Source organism: Mustela nivalis (assembly GCF_964662115.1).
Source record: "Mustela nivalis genome assembly, chromosome: 6".
Classification (NCBI taxonomy): Eukaryota; Metazoa; Chordata; class Mammalia; order Carnivora; family Mustelidae; genus Mustela; species Mustela nivalis.
In genome coordinates this window covers 64,482,820-64,508,423 of record NC_139025.1, presented here as the reverse complement: position 1 = coordinate 64,508,423, position 25,604 = coordinate 64,482,820, and the positions used below count along the sequence as shown (strand labels likewise).

The 25,604-nt window shown below is 39.5% G+C and overlaps 1 protein-coding gene across 2 annotated transcripts in view; it reads left to right on the top strand.

Moving 5' to 3' along the window:
- The first annotated feature begins 12,425 nt into the window (after nt 1-12,425).
- AKAP6 (A-kinase anchoring protein 6) overlaps nt 12,426-25,604 on the top strand; it is a 464,347-nt gene continuing 451,168 nt past the window's right edge. For both annotated transcript variants that reach the window (XM_082737844.1, XM_082737846.1), the window contains exon 1: nt 12,426-12,619. The gene's annotated coding sequence lies outside the window, so the exon portion shown is untranslated. The remainder of the gene's footprint in view (nt 12,620-25,604) is intronic.

The window sequence follows — 25,604 nt, the reverse complement described above, 5'->3', positions numbered from 1 at the left end:
TTCTGACTGATCACTAGACTAATTTGGGAGGCTTTGAAAAATACATGTAATAGTTCAGATATTATAGTGGTTTATTTCTTTTCGTTGAATAGTCCACTGTGGATATTTCTGGTTGAAGAGCAGTTCTCGTCCACTGATGATGCAGATGCAGGGTTGTCCATCCTGAGGGCTAATGGATTCCATCTCTGATTGTCTCCTGGGTATCATCCAGTTTGGTAGACCTTTCTTCCCTTCCTCATCGGAGTTTACCTTTTCCAGGAAGTGAAAACATATAGATGGACCTTGAAGGCATTATGCTAAGTGAAATAAGTCAGACAAATGTTGTAGATCTCACATATATGTGGAATCTTAAAAAATAAACCAAACTCACAGAGGGCAGGTTGGTGATTGCCAGAGGTGGGGGGTGAGAGGTGGGCAAAGTGTTGAAGGGGGTCAAAATGAAACTTGGCATAAATGCTTTGCTCAAGGACATATACTTCGGTGAGTACAGAACCTAGAGAGGGATTTAGGTTCCAAAGCCTACATTCTTATACAAATTTTTTTTTTTTAAGATTTTATTTATTTATTTGACAGAGAGACACAGTAAGAGAGGGAATAGAAGCAGGGGAAGCCGGAGAAGAAGAAGCAGGCTTCCTGCAAAGCAGGGAGCCCAGTGTGGGGCTCCATCCCAGGACACTGGGATCATGACCTGAGCTGAAGGCAGATGCTTAACCACTGAGCCATCCAGGTGCCCCTCTAATACAACTTTATACGTTTTCTCTTGCTCCTTTCCTTCTCTTTGCTTCTGCCCTTCTACTTTCCCTTGTTCTTTTTCTTTTCCGTGTTTTCATTCTTCCCTCCCTTTTCCCTGCCTTTTTTCTCTTCCTCTTTCTATCCCTCTTATTCCCCTTTCTCCCTCTTTTCTTCTCTTTTATCTTCTCCCTTCCCCTTTACTCATTCTTCCTTTCCCTCTTTCTTAAGACACTTACAAATATGGCATTTTACTTCTTAGACTCAGATAATGTTACTAGGTAAGCAGAGCAGTTATTCTTCGTTTTACAGATGAGGAATCTGAGAGACCTTAAATGACTTGGCCAGTTTCCCATGGTTGGTTCATATCTGGGCTTCAACCTAATTGTCTTCCCACTAGTCTGGTTAGTGCCTGTCTCACAGCATGCACTGCCTCGCAGGTATCAATGGTTGCTGATGGCAGATGGTGGTACCTCTCCTCCAAAATATTCATTAGCTTCCAACTGAGTGGAGTGCATCCTGAGGTCATTTAGGAGCCAGAGCAGGTTTGTGAGGGAGACCATGGGGCAGGTGGGACTTGGATTCTCCTCAAATTCCTCCATCTGAGTAACATTTACTCATAAAGCTGTCTCCTGCAGCAGAGGACCCAAACGGATTTCAGAAGCCACCAACACATGTGAGCCCTACTTAGCAATCAGAAGTAGCACCTCAGAGTGGAGCTTCTTTTGGGGGTGGGTTGGTGTTGGTATTTACCTTTTTCAAAATCACCACTTTAAGTCCCACGTGGATAAGTGGTGCCGGCTCGTTTTTCCTTGAGGCATCATCTTTTTCTTCAGTGTAGCTCATCTGGTACAGCGTATTAGTGACATTCTGCGGCAAATGATTCACCATTCAAAACCTTAACCACTCATTACTGTAGTGCTGACTGACCACAGCGGTTACTGTCTACAGTTATGCCACACTTCTCGGGTGTTTAAAACATTGAGCCAAGAGCCAACACTCCAAGTGAAACAGGCCCTGAAGTATTTTCACGTTATAATTGTTAGGAGAATGGTTTATTTCTTGGCCAAATCCCACACACGATCTGGATGTCTTTTTATTGTTGTCATTGCTATTTTCTTTTTTCCCTCCAGCTTTACTGAGGTATAACTGACAAATAACATTGTAAGATTGAAAGTGTACAATGTGATGATTTGATATATGTATATTTTGTGAAATGATTACCATAGTCAAGTTAATTAACATACTTATAACCTCACATAAATTACTTTTTTATGTGTGTGAGAATGCTTAATATCTACACTCTTAGCAGATCTCAAGTATACAATACCAAAAATATTTACTCTTTGACTACAACCTCCCTCCAAGTCCTGGGCAACCACCATTCTACTCTCTGTTTCTAGAAGTTTGGCTTTTTTTTTTTTTTTTTTTTAAGATTCCACATATAAGGGACACCATAAGTATTTTTCTTTGGCTTTTTCTACTTAAACATAACCTTCCAGGTTCATCCATGTTGTCATAAATGGCAGGATTTCTTTCTTTTTTATGGCTGAATAGTAATATGATGATGATGATAATAAAATACACATACCGTGTGTATATATGTGTGTGTGTGTGTATGTATATATATCTCCCACATTTCTCTATCCCTTCATCTGTTAATGGATGCTTATGTTGTTTCCATATCTTGGCTATTGTGAATATTGCTGTAATGAACATGAGAGTGCAGCTTTGAGAGACTGATTTAATTTCCTTCGGATATATACCCAGAAGTGGGATTCCTATGGTAAATCTATTTTATTTTTTTGAGGAACCCTCATACTGCTTTCCATAATGGTGGTACCAGTTTACATTCCCACCAATAGTGTATAAGAGTATAAGGGTTCCTTTTTCTCCACATCCTCACCAACATTTGTTATCTCTCATTTTTTGGACAATAAACATTGTAACAGGTATGAGGTAATATCTCTTTATGGTTTCTTTGTTTATTTCAAAGACTTGTTAATTCATTTGAGAGAGAGAATGCTGTGGGGGTTGGGGCAGAGGGAGAAGAAGAGGGAATCTCAAGCAGACTCTGTACTGAACTTGAAGCCTGATGCAAGATTCGATCCCAAGACCTTGAGATCACCTGAGCCAAAACCAAGAGTCAGATGCACCACCCAGGTACCCCTCATTGTGGTTTTGATTTACATTTCCCTGATTAATGATATTGAACATATTTTTATATTTTGGTATTTGCTATACCTATATAACTTTTTTGGAAACATGTCTGTTCAGGTCCTTTGCCCATTTAAAAATCTGATTATTATTATTATAATTTTTTTGCTATTGAGTTGTAGGAGTTCCTTATATATTTGGGATATTAACCCTTTATTGGATATATAGTTTGCAAACATTTTCTCCTTTATTGTTTCCTTTGTTGTGCAGAAACTTTTTAGCTTGATGTAGTCCTACTTGTTTATTTTTGCTTTTGTTGCCCATGCTTTTGTGTCATATAAAAAAAAAAAAAATCATTGACAAGGCCAATATCAAGAGATTTTCCCCCTATATTTTCTTCTAAGACTTTTATGGTTTTAGGTCTTATCCTTAAGTCTTTAATCCATTTTGAGTTAATTTTTGTAAATGGTATAAGATAAAGGCCCCAGTTTCTTTCTTTTGCAAGTGGATATCCAGTTTTCCCAACACCATTTATTGAAGAGGCTATTTTCCTCCATTTTGTATTCTTGGTGACCTTGTTGAAAATTAGTTAACTTATTAGTTGGGTTTATTTCTCAATTCTGTTCCATTGATCTGTGTGTCTATTTTTATGACAATACCATACTGTTCTGATTACTAAATTAAGGTAGCTTGAAATCAGGAAGTGTTATGCCTCTTTTTGCTTTGCTCATCTTGCTCAAGATTGCTTTAGCTATTTTTAGTGTTTTGTGGTTACATGCAAATTCTAGTATTGTTTTTTCTATTTCTATAAATGCATTGAAGTTTTGATATGGGTTGAATTGCATCTGAAGATTATTTTGGGTAGTATGGACATTTTAACAATACGAATTATTGTAATCTATGAACACAGGCTGTCTTTCTGTTTATTAGTGTCTTCTCTAATTTCTTTCATCATTGTTTTATAGTCTTCAATGGGTAAGTCTCTCACCTCACTGGATAAATTTATTCCTAAGTATTTTATTCTTTTGGATACTATTGTAAATGGGATTTTTTCTACTTTCTTTTTTGGGTACTTTGTTGTTAGTATTTAGAATCATAACTAATTTTTGAAGAGCTGGGTGTCTTAATCTGTTTGGGCTACCAAACAGAAATACTGTAGACTGGGTTACTTATTAACAACAGACCGTGATTTCTCACTGTTGTGGAGTCTGGGAAGTCCACAGTCAAGGGACTGGTAGATTCAGTGTGTGGTGAGAATCCATTTCCTGTTCATAAAATAGAACCTATTTGTTTTCCCGTCACATGGTGAAAAAGGGGCAAGGGAGCTTTCTTGGGCCTCTTTTATAAGGGCACCAATCCCATTCAGAAGGGATCCACCTTTAAGACCTAATCACTTTGGAAAGGCTCTCCCTTCTAATACTATCACCTTAGGGGTTTGGATTTCAACATATGAATTTGGGGGGATACAGATTCAGTCCGGAGCACAGAGTAAGCACTGTGTAAACATAGAGCTAGGTAAGACAATGCTTTATTACTTGATTTTTTTTTTTTTTTGTATCTTAGTAGGTGTATTATATATAGTATATGTTCTTTATGTGACATGCATACTTTAGAATATTTTAGATTTACTTTTATGTTTGTGTCTGTGTAATCCTTTTTGAAAGAATTCCACGAAGCAATATTTTGTATTATGGTGAAAGTTTTTGTAGTAAGTATATTGATAGAATGTTGACTTCAGCAGTAAGTTGGTAAATTTAGAAATAGGTTGTTGTTGCTTAGAGTAAAGGGAAAATTGGTATTATGTGCAAAAACTCATTCTCACCTATATTCCCGAATCTATATGTATATGTATATGTGTGTGTGTTTATATGCACATATATTTATAGGAAAAGGAATAACTCTTTCTAAATAAAATTATCTTGGAAAACCACATCTTCGTACAGTGTATTATGTTTATGCTGGGAGAATATTTACAAATGAGGGTTAGTTATTTTATTAATCATTTTCTCGGGGAGGGGGAGGAGTCTAGTTTAAAAGGTTGTGCAGGCCGAAAATGTTATGTTAATTATGAGTCAGTTGTACATAACTTGAAACAGATATCATGGCCGCTATCCTCTTTATCTCTGATGACACATAGTAAGTGTTTGCTTGCTGACTGGCTTTATCATTTTTGGTCAGGTCTTCTCAGTAGCAAACTACTTTTTGTTATTTTAGGCCTCAAGGAAGGGAAAAAGATTGACACATATAAGCCTTAGTAAAATTATTTATTATGTTTCAAACTCTGGAGTGATGAAGAGAAAGCTATTGGCTTTGCCTGGAATGTAAACAATGTTACTTTCTCTCTCTCTCTCTCTCTCTTTTTTTTTTTTTTTAAAGATTTTATTTATTTATTTGACAGAGAGAAATTACAAGTACACTGAGAGGCAGGCAGAGAGAGAGAGAGAAAAGGAAGCAGGCTCCCTGCTGAGCGGAGAGCCCGATACAATGTTACTTTTTAAGAAAACAAAATTAAGAATCAAGAAGGATTTAATAAGTAATTACTTATGCCTACCTATGTGCTGCAGGTTCCGGGGAAATCAAAAGTGATATGATATTTAGTACCCCAAAGATTGCTTGAGTGGACAAGATTAAAACCTATGAAAAAATTAAATTCTAAACCCAGAAATCCCCAGAAATACAATGCAGAGTTTAAATAGTTTGTAAATCCCTGCTTCATATGTTAGTCCTGAATGGTTTCCTTTCCCTACATAAAACTGCATAATTGTGCTTCCACCCGTACCTTAAAACCATTTTGTTTCAGGTCAAAGGTTTGTGTTTGGAGTTAAATCTAAGTGAAACAGCACACCATACTAACTCTATAAAGTCAGGCAAGATAAAAATTTTAAATTCAGAAGGATGGCAGGGAAATCTCTGAACTGGTTGGGGCCACTTTCTTTGGACAAAATCACCGCTAAGTCTGCTTCAGGCTCCAGATCTAGGTATTCATTTGGAATGTATCTTCCCTGTTTTTATTTATTTATTTATTTATTTTTATTTTTTAGAATTTTTTAAGTCTTGCTATTTATTTATATTGAGAGGGGAGGGATAGAGGGAGAGAGACTATAAAGCAGATTCCAAGCTGAGCATGGAGATCCACACAGGGCTGGATCCCATGACTGCGAGATCATGACCTGGGCCAAAATGAAGAGTTGGCCACCCAACCAACTGAGCCACCCCAGCACCACCTTTCCCTGGCCTTTTTGGTCTTCACCAATGGGAGTTTTCCCTGGCAAAGGACAGAGGAATGGGAGTCAGGCCGATTGGGGTGTGAGATCAATGTTATAAATCTGAGAATGTACAGAAGAAAAGATAATGCTTTGCATCTTCCTTATGTTGAGATCTTGCCAGTTCAGGCCCTGATCCTAACACTTTTAGGGGTCTCATTGTTAAGGTTCAACACTTAAGAACCCAACTTTTTCTTCCCCATCCAAGGATGCTGTATGCTAATAGTGCCAACTTGCACCTTCCACAGTGTCTCTAATGGCCTTGCAGATTAGGTCTGTTATTGTGACTGAAATCCCAAAACTTACTGGCTAAGGAAGAAAAATGGACCTTTTGGCTCTTACAATCTACAGAGCCAGAGTAAGGCTGATTTCTGGCTCAAGCAGTCTCACCAGTGCAGTTCAACTCAGCTCTGCTCTTTCTTTTGGCTTTATTCTTAGACAGGTTCTTTGTTCATGAATGAAATATGGGCAAGAAGCTTCAAATTTGACATCCTTTCACTTTCAGACAAGAAGCCAACAGTGATTTTCATTAAAATGTCTCAGTGCATCTCATTGGCTTCAGTGGGGTCCCATCCTCATCTCTAGCTAATGTCTGTAGGTCAGGCGAATGTAACAACCTGGTTGGCTTAAGACTGAATCACATGCTTCATTCCTTTAATTGGAGTCCCACCTAAAGTGTATAGCCTAGTATGTGGAAGATGTAATGTCTGGAAATAATAAATCCAGACTTCAGTTAACAACAACAGTAATAACTGAACTTCTATAATCATTATTATATCTGCAAGCTCTATTGTGATCGCCAAAGATTAATAATCTTTAGATAAGAAAGTTTTGCTTTGCCTGGTTATCTAAAGAAGTAAAAGGGATGCTGAACCCTCTATAGTAAGGGCCACAAATGTCCACTGTAGTTTGGTGTCCAAATATTTTTGGCCTCCAGATAATCTCAGGAAGTATGATTGAAGCAGTATCCACAGGCAGCATGGGTGTATGGTCACATAAGGGTGTGGATGGAGTGTTTGAATATTTGTATATTTTGTGAACAAAGGTCAACTTTAAAGCTAGAACTGGGCATTTTTGGTAGGGGATTAGCAAAACACTTTATCTTTGTGAGATAATTTGACCTTTGGTTAACTCTGTAGCTCTGTTCTGGAAACCTGAAAATGATGAAGTGTCAATGTTATTTCTAGGCAACGTTGCTTAGGGCAAAAATGGCCCATGGAAAGTAGGAGAATTTCTCTGGTTGGTCTGACCCTGACCATGCTCTCTAGGAGGAACTGTTTGTCCATTTTTTCTATGACCCTGGATTTGGGGGAATCTCTAGAAAGTCCCTTCCCCACCATCCGTTGTATTCTTCAGCTGAAGTTAGTGATGAGGGGTAAGCCCTTGCTGGTCTGGAGTGAGATAGAAGCCATCATTTGGGGCTCTTCTGAGTGTAATGACCCTTATAACTGGGCATAACTTTTGGGGGAACCCTGGAAATTACATCTGTGAAATTGTTACAAAGATACAGGCTCCTGGAGGAATAATGGTTTTAAGGCTGGTTGCTCTTGAACTTGCTTATGTTCCATTCATTGTTCTTGAGCTGTTACCTCAGGGCCAGACATAATAGCTCCTGGTTACTGTGTGGACTGTGTGGACTGTTGCACAAGATCCTATGGAAGAGTAATCCTGATGCTGCCCTGCCGGCAAACTCTCTGAGCTGACCAGTTGGCTATGATAGTCTTGTGTCTGAATGTTCACTGGGGCTTAAGAAGAACCATTGGTGGTATTGCAGACACATATGAAAATGTACCTGAAACAAGTCTCAGATTCCTGATACCATGATATGGCAGAGACTGGATAACTGTGTTTTACACCTGTTTCCTTTTCTTCCTGGGCACAAAGCTAGCTTCCATTTCCCAGCCTCTCTTGTAGCATGTGTGATCATTTGAGTTTTGACCAATGGAATGTGGATGGAAGTGAAGAAGAGTACTTCCAGATCTGGCCCATAAAATTTTTCCCTGTGCCATCTGTATCTGCCCAATGAATGCCCAGGACTCTAAGCCTCTAGAGAAAGGTGAAAAACTTTCGGATAGGGTCCCTGAATCACCATGTAGAATGTCATCTGCAATTGGGAGCATCCATTTAGACTTCAAATGAATAAGAAACACACCATTATTATATTTAGCCAGGGTGATTCAGAAGCTTTCCTGTGAAATCAGCTAGTACTTCCCCAACTAACAGTTCCTAACTAACAACTAACAGTCTTCAGATCCAGAAATTTTAACATGATACATTAAGGAATGCAGGCTTGCCAGATTTCCAGGAATAGCTTTAGTTTTTTTTTTTTTTTTAATTTTTTTTTTTTTTTTTAGCTTTAGGGTTTTTTAAACCCCTAAAATATAAGCATAAGATGTATGTTTACATCATGAGCTGATGATTTGGAAATAAGATTCACTGACTTCTGAAATGTTAAGACTTTGGGACAGAACTCCTTGTTGTAAGTAGGGGAAAATGGCTGGGAGGAAACATTTGTATGAATATTGCTCTATCTATAATAACACCATCAGTTTCTGCCTTGCTAGTTCATAATGACAGAGAAAGACTGCAAATTGACTGTTATACTGGAGAAGAAAGAAGTTTAACTTTTTCTTCTTCTTTAGCCTCTAGACTAAATAAGGGCTTCAGGGAGCTTCTAACCCATTGTTGTTTATAGTCCTGTTTCCTACACTATGGATGGACAGCCAGTGCAACTTTAGTCCGTGAAAAAAGGATACTATGGCCAAATAAGTTAGGGAAATAATACATAGAATATTCTCCCAAGAGAGTCTCTCAATGCATATCAGCATGTGTTTTTAACGTAAGTTTATAATCAATAGGATTATAGTTATATAGATACAATGTAATTATATGTATATTATATGTATATGTAATTATAGTTACAAGATATAGTTATAATTTTAATATAGTTTATTAAATTATTTAATTTCTATTTTATTAAATTGTTACAGTTTGAAAAAAAATTATTTTAAGTAGGCTCCATGCCCAACATGGGGCTTGAACTCATGACCCCGAGATCAAGAGTCACATGCTTTACTGACTAAGCCAGCCAGGCACCCCTAAATTGTCATATTTTTATTTATAAATAGATAGCTCATGTTGGGTGTTGTAAACTACCCCCAAATCTCTTTAATATAGTAAAGGTTTATTTTTCACTCACTGCAGTTCCATGTGGGTCAGTGGATGGTTGGGAGAGCATGGCTCTACCCCACTGTCATTCAGGGACCCAGGCTCCATGCACAGTGTGGGGCTTCAGAATTTTTCACTAGTTACTTTGCATCCAGGTAGCAGGGAGGGAAGTATGGGGAAGGCACACATGCTCTTTACTACCTTTGGAGGTGTTTCTTTTCACTTCTACTCACATTCCATTGATAAGAACCAATCCCAAGGTCTACCTATGGGTAAGGGTACTGGCAATCCCTTTAGCTGTCACAAGTTCTGTTGAACTTGTTCTGCTGAACCCTAAATATTTATTTTCTCCCTTTTGCCCTACCATAAATGTATATTCACATCCCAAGGAAGCTACCTAAAGTCCTGTGTAGTCACTATGTCAGCTGAAAATCCAGGATTTTTCACTGATGCATAATTGTCTCTGTCAAAGGCAAAATGAGAGACACATGGTGGTCCCTAACCCACAGCAGTTCTGAAATACTTTGGGTCATTCGGGTCTGAAGCTGCCGTCTCATTTCACTGATCTGGCCTTGATTCTGCTCTCCAGGAGAAAGTCATTTGTTCTTTGTTGCCTATAGCCCTGGCTCTGTCCTATGAGTGTATCCCTTGTCCATTACTTTTTCAGACCTCATCTGAAGTCAATGGTGAGGAGTCTGCCCGCCTTGGTAGCTGTGTAGACCTTGCAAACCATGTCCCAGCCATCTTAGTCTGGAGTCTAGAATCTGGCTGGATGTGCAGTTGAGAGCTCAGAGGCCCCACTGTTTGGGGTGATTGGGCTGTTAATGACAATAGTAACAAGGTTTGACATTTCTCCATTGCTTCTGGTTTCCAGATGCTTTTATATACATTATTGCATGCAGTCCTCAAAACAACCCCATGAGTGGGGCTGTGTAACAGTGAAAAAGAAAAAAAAAAAAAACACTGGGAAGTCTAAAGTGAATTATTAGAGGTCCATTCACAAGGCAAGAAAGAAAACTTACTTTATGATTTGTTTCTGTTTTATGGATCCCCCCCTCCCCCGCAATCTGGGCTGTTTTGTGGGCTAATGATTCAACCTGTTTATTTTGTTAAAAGTCTAGCCTCAGATTTAATGAGCCATCTATCTCTTCCCAGCAAACAAATGACTTGCTTTTGGTAAAGGAGACTGATAAGGTCCTTCTTATTCTGAGAAACTGTATTCAAGTCTGAAATACCAGATTCCACCCTGCTCCCTCCTCTTTACAGAATCACGGGATTTCAGCTCTGAAAGGCCAGCAATACTGTTCTAGATCCATGACTCCTTCCATCTTCCTCAGAGGCTGAGACGGTTCTTCAGAGGTACCTTCATGGGCCATTTCAGAGCCAGTGAGGCAGGGAGGAGGGGATTTGGGAAAGGTTCATCAGTTTTGGCTCTGGGCTTTTTAATCACTCCTCAATCAGGGCAACCTAGGTTTGGACTGTATTATTAGAATAAAGTGTTCAGCTACTAACAAAACTTGTAAACCATGGTCATTAGTTAAATACATTATATCTCTGGATGAGAAACTTGAGGTCCAGAGAGGTTAATTGACTAGCCTGAATGCACACAGATGTTCCCTGGAGGAACTGGGATTAACACTGTGTTTTCTGAATCCCAGAGAAGCAGTTCTGCTCTGGAGTGGTTGCCTCTTACTTCTCTTGGTGTAGCATCTGGTCTAAGATAAAGGGTGGGAGTCAGTGACTGAGAGCATGGGTAACTTGGGTAGGCAGCTTCAACCTCTTGCTCTTGGTCTCCCAAGTTCTCACTAGGTGAAATAGGAAGGGGGCTAGGCTTTCCAGGGCAGGGCTGCTTTGTGAATGGCTGGTGGTACATCCTGCTAGGATCTTGGCAACTTTCAGGCAATTTCATCCGCCCCTATTTATCAAGGACTGTCTGAATTCCTTTTGCCATTCTGTCTCCTCGTCCTGCATGCAGTTAGCGAACAGTGCCATTTAAAATCTCAAGTTGGAGAGGACAATAGTATTATTCTGTCAATTTTGGGCTTTTAGAATGCTGTTTTTCCCAGAATCTGAAGATAGAGTGGATGGAGCTCAGCTTGATTCTGTCTCAATCCATGGTCTAAGAATATTGAATATGCAAGAAATGGCTGCTCTGTCCACCTCTCCTCCCCTACCCTTCTCACCACGTAATATTTACTTCTGCACAGGACTAGGAAAGAGTAATTGCTTTAAATTCAAATTTTCTTTTATTCATTGACAAAATACCTCACTGTGTCTTGTTTAAATGTGGCTTTTCACACAGTTGCAGCTTTTGTGGGGGGAGGGGCCTGAGTAATTTCCTTCTGTGTCTTACTGCCCGGAGGAGAGGAAAACAGAGCACCAATGTTTGGAATGTCAGTGACTTGAGAAGTTCTAGCAGGTTGGTTACTTGTTCAGACCACAAGGTTTGGTTCCCTTAAAGACTTGAATTTTGGCTGTGAGTAGGAGAGGTTCTCTGCAGGCCAGGGGATGGGCCCCCGGAAATGGAAAGTGGTGTGGTGTGCCCCCTAGATCCTCCTTACACATGCCCATCTATGTTCAGGTGAGAGCTGGGGCTCTGCTGCATTAGAAAGGTCCTATGGGTTGGTATCCATCAGGGAAAATGATCAGGGCAGACTTTATTGGTGGGAGTTTGTCCATGTTTTAAGAATTCATGCTTATTTACTTTAGAGTTAGAGTCACTTTCTTTGCTGTTTATATTCCATTTTTAATTCCTTTTCTGCCCCCTGCTTTGTACTTCCGGTTTTTGACAAGTGAACAAAAATTCTTTTTAATAACTTTTAAAAAGGTATCATAATGCTGTCCAGAGAGGAAGAAGTGATCAGTTGACGAACAGAGAAACACTGAGCATTTGTTTTTATTTGCTCAGTACTAAATCTCTATCTCCCCCACAACCTTATTCTCTCCTAAATGTGTAACAACGAAGTAGAAGGTAATTTTTATTTTTCCCAGTGTGCCTTCAGGGAAATCCCTTTTAAATGTATGGATTTTAGTCCAATGAGGGATCCTCTTCCTTTGGTCTGCATTTTGCATATCGTCTGTTTCTTACAGGGCTTCCGTATTGTCTCAGGCTCCACTGGAAATGCAGCAAGGATTCCTAGCACATCCCAGTTGCCATAGCAACAGCAGTCTTTCCCATAATGAGCTGCATCATCTGAACTGATGTCACAGCATCATGCAGCAGGTCAAACAAGGCATCTCCTAGTATTGCATCCTACAGATGTGCTGTAAACATCAAAAGGAGATGGTGGGAGAAGGAGATGGTGAGTGTTGAACGTCTGGGCCTTAATTGCAAGGCTGTTTTGTTGGTTAGTCGGTGTCTGCTAAGGCGGAGATGGGGGGATGTTGTCTGCTTAAAATGGACTGGGGAAAGAAGGCTGTTTTACCTAAATCTGTTTGTCAGGCTGCTGGGTTAAGACAAAGGCCTTTAAGAGTCATAGAGGAATCATAATATGTAGAATTATTCTTGTTCCATCTCTGCCTGTTATTTTTGGTGTTCTCATAGAATTTTTCATAAACATAAGATAATTTTCGATTGCAAAATCCCCAATAGGCTCTAAAACGAGTAGTTCACAGTATTTCAGCATTGTAAAGATACAGATTTCTTTTTTTATGGGACAGAGCTAATTGGTCCCCTATTTACTCTTGTGATTTTTGAAATATTTAGTGATTTACAGTATGAGATTTAGTATTTACCTCGGTTGGGTTTCATTTTCTTCATGGCAAGGAATGAATGCTGAATAAGCATTTGACATACCCCTGATGTGAAAGGGGATCACTTGCATGTTTAACAGCATTTATGAAAAGCACGAAGATCCAAACCAGATGAAATTACTTGAGCCTTTGGATTTATGTGGTAGTCCTTCAACCCCTACCCTTCATAGTTAGTTGAAACCCTAATATTTTCCCATCTCTAGCTAGTCTCTAAAACAGCTGGAGTTGTTTGCAGGTGGACTTGTAACAAGTCTGCTCTCTGCGGCAGTTGCAGTGAAGGGTAACGCCGATGAGAGCCTCTGGAAGTGCCGGAGGTGCTGCTCTTAACTTTAGCCGGAATCTGGTAAGACAAATAAATAGCAGGGTTCTCAGTGACTGTGGCAAATACAGATCTCTGGGCTTAGTCATAACCTCATCTCAATCCTGAAAGTCCAGATAAACATATATCATGTTCATTTCAACTCTTAGCTATTTCTCAGGCATCTTTGTTTTGTGTGTGTGTGTGTGTGTGTGTGTGTATTTTTTTATGCCCCCCTCTAAAAACTGTGGCCTGACAGTGTCAGATAAGGAGCAGTGTGTTGCCTTTTGTTTTGGGAAATGAAATGGATTTTCCTGGTGCAGCTGATTGCTACTAAGAGAGAGAAAGGAGGAGGCACATGTCAGTTCAGTTGATCAATATGTCCACTTGGAATCAGGGAGTGGTCTTTTGGCTCAGTGCTGCTGAGTTGATAGTTTTTATTTAAGAAGTCTTACAGGAAAGAATGGCAACCCCCAAATTTTTCTTCTTTTAGGCTGTTTATTGAGCCTAAAAGAGATGTATCCTAGAGGCAGGAAAAGCAATACCTCTAGCTAGCTTGGAGTGATTCTTTTTTTTTTTTTTTCCCAATTATATTGGTCCCATTAGGCACTAGCTGCAATGAGAGACCTTAGATTTTAATTAGTTTGTTTATACACATCACATACTTACTACTGTCGGTCCTTTAAGCTTATGTGGCTGACATGCAGCTATTTGGGATGGGAGAGGTCAGCTCAGCCTGTTTTATTGCAAGCACTTAGGAGCATGAATTGTTCATTGCTGCTTTTTTGTTGTATAATGTGAACAGAAAGCTTTGCCGGGACTGCTGGGTGTGAACGCAGCCAAGTCAGAAGCTCTAAGGTGACAGGGAGGAGTCCTAGATGGAGATGGGGGAAGGGAAAGTGCATCTGGTTGTTGGATTATGAGTCTGGAGAAAACCAGTCAGTGCCCATTAGAATTCTTTTAAAGTATTACTTCCAAGGAAAAGCAATGAAGAAAGACTTGTTTGGTAACATGAATTGTTAGGAGTAAAAATAACCAAAGGCAGCATTTTAATGAGTTTTCTATTTGCTTAATTTTTGTTTCTTTTGTCTAACACTGTGTTCAGCTGCTTCATCATGGGTGATTTTTACAATTACTGGAAGTCACGGAAGCCAGATTCCTTAAGGGCAGTGTTAGAAAAAGTGGAGTCATGCTTTGAGGGTGGGGAAGGCGCTGGTGGGTGTGGGCTGATGCAGTTGTCTGGTGGAATATCCTCTCTGTTCAGAGGAACCTGTGACACCCCCCCCACCCCTGCAAGTATTCAAAATGCAGTTACAGTTCTCCAACTTTATGCTTTTGTGCTCTTTTTGCTCTAGGAGAACAAAGCCCTAGTAATGAGAGCTGTCATCCTGATGCTCAGTTTCTTTGCAGAGGGCCACAGCCTGTGCTGCTCTCTGATGAGCTGTGTGTCTTAATTACTGGCTAGGGCTATTTCACTTGCCTTAGTTTTAATATATCCCCAAGGGGTTGGATGGGGCGTGTGTGTATGGGAGGAAGGGAGAGATTGCTCTATAGCTGCATTTAGTGGCGTTTCACTGAAACTTTCTAGAATTTAGAGAATATTGTTTCATAGTGATGAGTGAAAGATATCAAGACCATGTTTACAGTGTGGCCAAGTTTCCACCATGGATGCCTCACAAGAAGTTAACCTCCTCCATGCTTTTGGTTATGGCTTTTATTTTAACCCCCTGAATCACAAAGTTGCAAAGAAGTTAGTTATTTGTGGGAGTGACGAAAATAGAAATCAAAATAACAGTCACATCTGTTATTTATTCAGTTCTTACTATGTATCGGACACTGGACCTAACATTGTTTATATCTTAGTTAGCCCTTATAATGACACAGTGAGATACAGAATAATAATTTCACTTTATAAGATTCGGTGATATTCATGTTTCGCAGAAACCAAGTTTAGCCAAGTTAACAAATTTGGCTAAGGCCATGTAGTTAATAAGTGACTGGGTCAGAATTCCAAACAGATGTGATTTGACTGTGATGCCCACATGCTTACTCACGGATGTCTTAGTTTTATGACATCTTAACTGTGTACCACACAAATGAGTCACCTTTACTCTATCAAACTCATCCCACCCTTCTCATTCTATTGGAAAATCAAAGTTCACATTGCACATGTGGAATGAAATCCCATTTATGACACCAAGTTCAATTTTACTACAGGAAAGAGCTTGAATTTTGGGTAGGTCCTTTACCGATCCTAGAGATTTAAGTAATGCAGTGTTGATGCTCAGGAACTATTGCCACTACCCTTGCTTGACACATCTTTCTAGCAGGGTCTGCATATGGGAAATGCTACATGAATGAGGGTGAACATTATGGAATTGTAGTAAAAGTTGGTCTTATCTAGGTCAGTAATGAATCAAGTTTGTTGTACCTGTCTTATCAGCTGCATATATAGTACTCTGCCAACTTGAAGATGTTTGCATTCCCTGGTAATACCAGGCAAGGAATAGAAGAGGTGACTTCTCTCACAGGCAGAAGGTGTACTCCAAATCCATCTCTTGCGTCAAGAAGACCAAAAGAGAGTTATTTTGCTGAGTATCTTAGTGGCTGAATCCAAACGCTGCCTATCTCTGACAAAGTACCAGAATAATGGGGTTGTGCAACATCCTGGAAGCCTTGTGTTTGAGGAGAGTTGATACAGTCATCTCTGCATCATCTTGCCCATCCCCAGCTCTCCACGCCCAGTGTCATTATGGGCTCTGAGGGCTGTTCTTTGTTTGACTGTGGGGCTAATGTATACACTGACAGCACATTGATATTGATTCTGGTATGGTGAATACTTAGAAATATCATTCCACTGAGCTCATTAGCCTTTTCTAGGTTCTGGGAAGAAGTTAACCTTTGTCCCAGCTTCCTCCAAGGAGGCCCAAGCTTGTGTCTGTGTGAGCCAAAGAAATGAGAGAATGATAGAAAGGCAGTAGAGTTACTGGGTACAGTGACTACATGAGTTAGATTATTAATTAGGGAATAAAAAAGCCAGTGGAAGTTAGGGAAGTTGGTAGACCTGCTATATGTGTCTGATTTCCTCCTATTTCCAATCCTAGAATCAGTGAATTATAATTTGTTTTGATCCTATGGATTCAGTTCAATCCAACAAGTACTGTTGAGTATCTACTATGTACCAGGCAATGTCAGGGAGCATAGCAGTAAACAAGACAGATGAACGGGTAAATTTATGGTGGGATCATTTATTCACTCTTATACTGTAATACTACTATTTCTATTTAGTTCCGTTCCACTTATTAACAGATTAATCCATTATTTCTACACATCTATATAGGTAGGTGCATATGCATGTATGGTCTACATGTAGAGGTAAAAATCACTGCATCAAATAATAGCTTTTCTTTTTTTTTTCTCCTTGGTTTGGGATTAGAATTTTGCTGGGTATAGACAAAACGTGTATAGCAATTAGCATTTTGTTGGTATAAGCTTTTGAAAAGTGTAATTGTAATCAACCAAAAAGTACATGTCCATCTCAATTGATATAAACCTGACATATGAAAATATGAAATGTATATGACAAATCAGTTAAGGAGAGATTTTTTTTCATTTTTATAAAATGTATTTCTCACTTTTTAAAAGAAGGTTTTGTTTATTTGTTTAGAGAAAGAGTACAAGCAGGGGGAGGGGCAGAGGGAGAACGAGAGAGAGACTCTCAAGCAGACTTCTCCTGAGTGTGGAGCCCAACATGGGACTCAGTCTCACGACCCTGAGATCATGACCTGAGCTAAAATCATGAATGGAATGCTTAACCAACTGAGTCACCCAGGTGCCCCTGAACGTTATTTCACACTTTTAAACGCTGTCCAGAGACCTCTAAATTGAATGTTTCAGGCAGCGTGCCAGGGAGGGAGGTATGTGCACATGGCATGAGCGCCAGCTACCTCCAGCCATGAGCAGCCTGTCCATGCCTCCTAGAGAGGGAAGCAGACTCCCTGATGAGCAGAGAGCTGGATGCAGGGCTCGATCCCAGGACGTTGGGATCATGACCTGAGCCGAAGGCAGAGGCTTTAACCCACTAAACCATCCAGGAGCCCCTCAAACATCACTTTAAATGGGAACCATTTCTTTAAACAATTGTATTATCTCATGTATTTAAAACTATGCTTGTAATTTCATAAACTTTCCTGAAATTTTTCAGGTGCATGATCATACATATGTAAGGTGTGTCTGACTTGTGACAATCACATGGAGATTGACTACTATTCCTTGATGGCAGTTGCATATACCAACCCTGTATGTGGGCCCTAATGGAAAGGCTTTTCCTTTCCTACGGATGTGCAGAGAACTTTTTATAGGACTTTGGTTATAGCAGTAGAGTTTTAGGTATTTTGAATATGTAAGGCAAATGATTTTTTCTCCATAAGCACATACGTATCAATAGATAGATCCCCCAGATGGTTTTCAGACTTGGTAAGAACAAAGGAGACACTTCGTGTCCCTTGTAAGCCATCAGGAATGTTTTTGTCTGCTTTTCAGCAAGAGGTTATGCTTCAAACTCTTCTAGCCATCTTGAAACTGGATGCTTTGAGTCACAAAAAGAAATGGGGAGAGAATGTGGAATCTTTAGAACAGGGTCTTAAGCTGGACAATTCATGGGCAGAACATTGCAGCTTCTTTTGTATACTGCTGGGTCAGGCTTCCTGGGCTTGCAACCTGTGCGTACATAGGGCCTGTGCTAAGAAGGGTCCACAGTTGATTTAAAGTTCTACTGTCACCATTTTTAAATTCTTTTCTTTCTTCCTTCCTTCCTTCCTTCCTTCCTTCCTTCCTTCCTTCCTTCCTTTCTTTTTTTTCTTGGAGAGGGGGAGAGCGCATCTTGAAATCCTTTTTTTTAAAAAAAATATTTTTAAAAAAGATTTATTTATTATTTTAGAGAGAGCAAGAGAGAGTGAGATAGAGCTTACATGCACATAGGTGGGGAGGGGCAGAGGGAGAGAGAGAATCTCAGGCAGACTCCCTGTTGAGTGCAGAGCTTGATATGGGGCTCAGTCCCACAACCCCAAGATCATGACCTGAGCCAAAATCTAAAGAGTTGGAGGCTCAACTGACTGAGCCACCCAGGCACTCCCATCTTTAAATTCTTAATATTTTTTTAAAGATTTATTTATTTGTTAGAGAGAGAATCTTCAAGCAGACTCACCTCTGAGCGTGGAGCCTGAAGAGGGGCTTGATCCCAGAATCCTGAGATCATGACCTGAGCAAAAATCAAGAGGCTTAACCAATGGAGCCACCCCAGTACCCCCTTAATTTTTGAGCAGGGGATTCTGTGTTTTCAGTTTGCACTGGACACTGCAAACTTTGTATGTCCTGTATGGCCATTTTGATATAAAAAAAATTGACACACAAATCTGAGTTCCAAGCTTCTCTTTGTAGGAATTATGTGATGTGGCTCACTTGGCAAGAGTTGACATAGCAGTATTCTCCAGTTCATCAAGGTCTGTGTACCAGTCCCATCCATTTACCCTCAGCTGCTACTACTGCTTGAGCCCTGTGGATACGTGAGTTAGAGACCTCTGCTCTAGAAGAATTCAAACAAAAATTGGAGAGCTTAAAATAACTAAAGTACCATTGTCAAAACAACCCAGAGCAAAGACCCCATATGTTGTAACTTAGAGGCATCCATGGTAAATTCAGTGCCATGCACGGTAGTTAAGTGGCATTTCTTTTATAGGCAATGGGGGATGTATTACATTATACGTAAAGCTATTTGGTAGGTCAGGCTTATTTGTCATTACCATTGCTTTCAGGGGAGAAATCAAATCTTTTGCAAAGCAAGCTAATTAACCATCCTGTGGTTCATTGTTTATATTTATTCTCCCGCCCTTTGTTTACTCCTTGATTACTTTTATCACTTCTTTGTTTAACTCTCATTTGAACAACATTTTTATGCTGCCTGAGTGGTTTTTATTTTTTAGCACTATCCTTTTTTCATATTCTCTCTCCAGGAGACTGGGGGCCCATAATTTGAGGTTATACTACTGCAGGAAGAGTTCACATTTTTTTTTTTTAAATTAAAAAGGGAATTACAATCAGTATTTATAATGAACCCTTCCCTAGCAAGGCAGCTCTCGCCATGCTAATGTTTATAAGTCTAGATCCACCATCACTATTTGTAATAATGAGATGCTGGTAATAGACTCTTGAAACTTATAGTATGTGAAGCCTTCTGACCCTTCATGTTGCAGTGAGAAGTGGCTGTATTAATCTACGGATGTGCAGAGAATTGTTAGAGAATTAATATGAATGAAGGATGGCACTTGCTGCACAGGAAAAATAACTCTTTTTTTTGGCTGGTTGAGAGTAAACGGGACCTGACGGATATTCAAGGGGCTCTTGCCATTGCTTAGAGGATTAGGGGCCATTAGAGTCTTCTCTAAGGATGAAGCCCCAAACTCACAGCCTTATCATGTACTCTGTAACAATCCTAATGGCATCCATGGCCACCATCATACACACTGTAAAACCAGCTGTGTTAGACAATTTCCCTATTCAGCTATCAACAAATGTGTCAGTTATCCACCCTGTATCAGATCGTGTGCTGAAGGAACAAACACTTTACAAATTAGGACAACCAAAGGCACGCACACGTCTATTACTTGGACAGCTTGTCATAGATTTAACATCCAGGTGTCAGGGCTCTCCTTGCAGACAGTCCTGGCTAGTTCTTCCCTTGTGTGGGTGGTACACTGAGATGGAGCTCCAGGCATGTCTGAGGCTGCCCTCACCTTTTCTTTTCCTTCATTTCCTCGATTTAAATGTTTTTTTTTTCTTTTTCTTTTTAAGATTTTATTTATTTGGAAGAGAGAGAGAAGGAAGAGCAGGTGCGTGGTGTATGCACACAAGTGGGGCGGGGGGCAGTGGGAGAGAGAAGCAGACTCCCTACTGAGCAGAGAGCCCATGAGGGATTCTAGCCCAAGACCCTGAGATCATGACCCTAGCTGAAGATAGATGCTTAACCGACTGAGCCACCCAGGCCTCCCTAAATGTTTTTTCTTAAATAAGTCCTTACTTTAGCCACTCAAAATCATTGTTTTGTACTCCTCTCAGCTCTTTCAATTCTTAGTGCTCATAGAGTCTGTCTGTGACCACTGTCACCTTCTGGGATAGCTCTGGACCCCCACAATCCTCTCAACCAGCAGCCCCCCCCCCCAGGCACCTAGCTCCCCTGCCATAGTGTATTCCCATACATTAGCATAAAAATAGTCCTACAACCAAGTGACACTGCACTTCCCCCTGTGAGTTAATCTGCTCACATTTAGCTTTTACCAATTAATTCAAATATTGCACTCAGTTTAACCTGTTTTTTGTTTTTTTTGGTCTGTGAAGTAAAAGGGGATGACTCTTTAAAATTTGTACTAGCTATCCTTGCAGGCAGCCTGTGTGGCATCAACTAGCAACAGCCAAAATAGCAGACTATAGCAGACTATACGCAAAAATCAAAACAGGTGTGCAAATGTAGTTTTATTTTATTTTTTTTTAATTTTGTTTTATTTTTTCAGCATTCCAAGATTCATTGTTTATGCAACACATAAAAATTCATTCTTTAGTTTCAGTCTAACATTGCATTTTCTATTGAAAATAACTGAAAATAAGGAAGGAGGGGGGCTGCTGGTGAGAAGGGAGACAGCACAGCAAGTTCCCACAGCAATGCATCTTTCCTCAGCCTCTACCAGGAGTGGCACAGCTTCTAGGACACTCAAGGGGAAAACCTGTCTCAGGAGCAGCTGCTTGAAGATAAAGGACAGATCTGAAAATAAAGGCAAAAAATAAAAACAGCCCCTAAAACTGGCTCAGAGAACTAATGATTGGATTGCTTTGAGAACTGAGGGAGATTTAACTAGTGAAATAAGATATATGGTTTTCTCTAACTTAGTAATGAATGATTGATAACAGGATTTGCAAACATTTGTATTTTGACTAATTAACCTGAAAAGGAAAACTAGGCTAAGAGGCAGAGGACCAAGAAAAAGGTAACATAACCAGCTTAGGAAGAGACATGTTTCACTATGTTAGTTTTTACTTAGCAGATTTTTCCTTTTGTTCTTCACTCTGATTAATGTTATTAGGCTTTTTGTGAATAAGCCCACATTTTATTTTCATTTTTTTTTATTATTCCTTAAGAAAATGACATAAATCATGATCTTTGGTATGCTGTTTTTCTCTGGTTTTTAGGTGTTAGATTTAACACCATCCTTGTGTAAATATTACATATGATTAAAAAGCTAAACAAGTAGTAAAATGAGTGCTATCAACCAACTTGAGGAGAAAACAAAATGTACTTTTCAAAGGTAATCTAGAACTTCAGATGGTGATGGAAATGTCATATTATCAAACTTAAAGTGATTCTTTGTAATAATTTATACCAAATGAGGGTTTCCATTTTGGGTTTTGGAATCCTAAAATCCGATAATTTACACATGGGTATATAGACCGATATTCTCTGTGCAGATTAGTTGTAGGGAGGTGGGCAGGGATGGTTGGTCCCACGGGAACAATAGCCAGGTCTCCCTTCTTGAATCATGCTATCTGCTGACATCCTAAATCTAATTGCTAGATGAGGACAGAGCCCAGGAGGATGGATTTTGGAAGTAGGTGTATTTACCTTTGAATCTTAGCTTTTTTTTTTTTTCTTTTTTTTTTTTTTAAGATTTTATTTATTTATTTGACAGAGAGAAATCACAAGTAGATGGAGAGGCAGGCAGAGAGAGAGAGAGGAAAGCAGGCTCCCTGCCGAGCAGAGAGCCCGATGCGGGACTCGATCCCAGGACCCTGAGATCATGACCTGAGCCGAAGGCAGCGGCTTAACCCACTGAGCCACCCAGGCGCCCTTGAATCTTAGCTTTAATATAAAATTGTTAGATCTATGATCTAGAGTTTCCTAGAGTGTCATTTTCCCCATATGTAAAATGGAGAGAATATCTATTTTATAGGGTGAAATGAAGTATTTTTATGTAATGTTATTGGCACAAAGCATTTGATAAGTGCAAGTTATTATTTTTTTTTATTTTTTTTTTTTTAAAAGATTTTATTTATTTGTCAGAGAGAGTGAGCGAGAGCGAGCACAGGCAGACAGAGTGGAAGGCAGAGTCAGACGGAGAAGCAGGCTCCCTGCGGAGCAAGGAGCCCGATATGGGACTCGATCCCAGGACGCTGGGATCATGACCTGAGCCGAAGGCAGCTGCTTAACCAACTGAGCCACCCAGGCGTCCCAGTGCAAGTTATTATTATTTCACTTCTCAGAAGTAGTGGGATAAGATTAATATCCTTCCAAGAAATATAAGTTCTCAACTCTAATCCTGAAACCAAGGAAATAATTTTCAGAGCTTTCATAAATGGGAAGGAAACCCTTTAATATACTTTAAATGCTTATACTGTGCTATGCACATATATTATTTCACTTTCTTTCCCTGCTTTTTTCTCTGTAGCACTTATCACCATCTGCAAACATATTTCTCCTTATCTTCCCTTAGTATAAAGCAAGTTGCATGAGGGCAGAGATTTTTGTGTTTTGTTCATTGATGTTTCCTTAGTACCTAGAATATTGCTTGACATATGGCAAGGGCTTAATAAATATTTGTTGCAAGAATGAATAAATCTGGGGTGCCTACGTGGCTCAGTCAGTTAAGTGGCTGCTTTTGGCTTGGGTCTTGATTGCAGGGTTCTGGGATAGAGCCCCACGTTGGGCTCCCTGCTCAGTGGGGAGTCGTCTTCTCCCTCTGCCCCCTTCTCCATTTGTGCTCTTTCTCTCACTCTCATAAATAAAATCTTAAAAAAAAATAATGAATGTGTCTGCATAACCCTATGAGGGAGGCAATATGATTGTTTTCAATAAGTAGTAAATAAATTCTCTTTTGCAGTGATGCTTTTCAAGGTTCTAAACATCCTTGAGTAATTCTTACTATTCTAGATAGCATGCCAAGAAGCCCTGTGGCTGGTGGTTAGGCCATCATGTACCACCCAATTCTTCTTCTTCTTTTTTTTTTTTTTAAGATTTTATTTATTTATTTGACAGAGAGAGAGATATCACAAGCACGCAGAGAGGCAGGCAGAGAGGGGGAAGCAGGCTCCCTGCTGAGCAGAGAGCCCTGATGCAGGGCTCAATCCCAGGACCCTGAGATCATAACCTGAGCCGAAGGCAGAGGCTTAACCCATTGAGCCATCCAGGCGCCCTAGCCACCATCCAATTATTCTGAATTCTCCATTGAAAGCACAGATACTGCCTAGGCAACTCTGATGGGCTCCTCCTCTGTATTTACAGAGTTTCTACAAGGGGCCTGGGGTTTTATAAGTCGTTTGAAAGATGCATTGATTCTTCTATTGGTGGTTTTTTCTTCCCTTCTATCTCTCTTTAGTAAACTCAAGTCTCCTTCAGAAACAGTTATTTATTCTCTTTTAAACCATCGATCCTTAGCTATAAATCTCAGACTGATGGATTGATGGATATTGAAAGAATCTCCAGGGAAAAGACCAGATGGGGGAATGATAAGCCATAGAAGTCAGTTCTTCCCTTTTGCTATTTAAAATGCTCTACTGAGAACTAAAGCAAAGCACAGGCACATAACAATACAGTTGTTTGGCCAGAACATACAGCCTCATAAATGAAGGGAATAATTAAGATAGCTGATTTCTGCCATTTATGTTGAAGTAGAAGCAAACTGTCTTTTAGCAGTGGATATCTATAGCTGAATCTTGTACTGAAGACATAGTCTAAATGTCATGCTTTTGAACCGAGTATTTCTCAGAGAGCAGGTGTGAGATTTTTTTTTTCTTGAAATTCAAACCATTTTGACAACATCCTATTTTTAGAATGCCTTTCTCTGTAAAAAGGCAACACAATATCCAAAAGTAATTAGAAAAGCATCCTGGGAGAAGGCTGTGTTCTGGTTGTACCATAATAATAACAGGCTGAATAAGAAAATGTAATGCTGTTAAAATTTAAAACTCATAGTGTTTTTATTTTATGGTTATGAAACGTATTGAATATGTTTACTTTAGCAACCTCATCAAGCTACAGGATAAAAATTATGCCTCATGAAAATTTTCTTTAATTTGCAACACATGCCGTGGCCAGTTGAAATATACAAGCAAATTATTGTGTTCAAATAGAATCTTATTCTGACGTATTTTTAAGAGCCCTGGACTGGAAATAAGGAGCCTGAGTTTTAGTTTCTGCTGAGATAATCTTCCTAAACATTAGTTTTTCGTACAATAAAACAAAAGGATTAAATTTAAGTGATTTTTTTCCCCTTTTAGCTCTAATATTTTATGCCTTAGTGACAGGGTTCTCCAGACCTTGCAATTGTTCAGTCATGTGATTTTTCCAAAACAGTGTTCCATAGAATATATTTTTTAAAGATTTTATTTATTTATTTGTCAGAGAGAGCGAGCGAGAGAGAGAGAGAACAAGAGTGCAAGCACAAGCAGGGAGAATAGCAGGCAGACGAAGAAGCAGGCTCCCTGCTGAGCAGGGAGCCCGATGTGGGACTGCATCCCAGGACCCTGGTATCATGACCTGAGCGAAAGCAGACACTTAACAACTGAGCCACCCAGGCATCCCTCCATAGAATATTTTAAATTTGCTTAGTGCCCTTATGTAGGTGAAAACATAATTTATACACTATTTAAATTTCAGACTTGTGTGTTTCATTAGCTTGTGTTTCACAGTAGTCTTGATGGTTAACCATCAAGTCATGCATAAGTTTTCACCAGCAAATTATTGTCTTTTACAACCCACTTTTTGACAGTTTCCTTATCTTGCAAATCCATGTATTTTATATTTGTTCTTTCATTAGCTTGTGTTTCACAGTAGTCTTGATGGTTAACCATCAAGTCATGCATAAGTTTTCACCAGCAAATTATTGTCTTTTACAACCCACTTTTTGACAGTTTCCTTATCTTGCAAATCCATGTATTTTATATTTGTTCTTTCTCTTGTTAGCCGTAACATGTATATTCTGTTACTGAGTTGAGTGAAATGTTTGGTTCTCCTCTACCCCTCCTACCGGATGTGGAATCTTTTTAGAAAGTCGCACTGCTGTGCCAGACATTCATAAAAAATACCATTGTTTTGCTTTTATAAGATCAAATCATATGGGATTTCCATTTTTGTAAGTCAGAAATGGCCAAACACTGAAAGTTTCATGTGGTTCAACCCATTAATTTGTTAACTA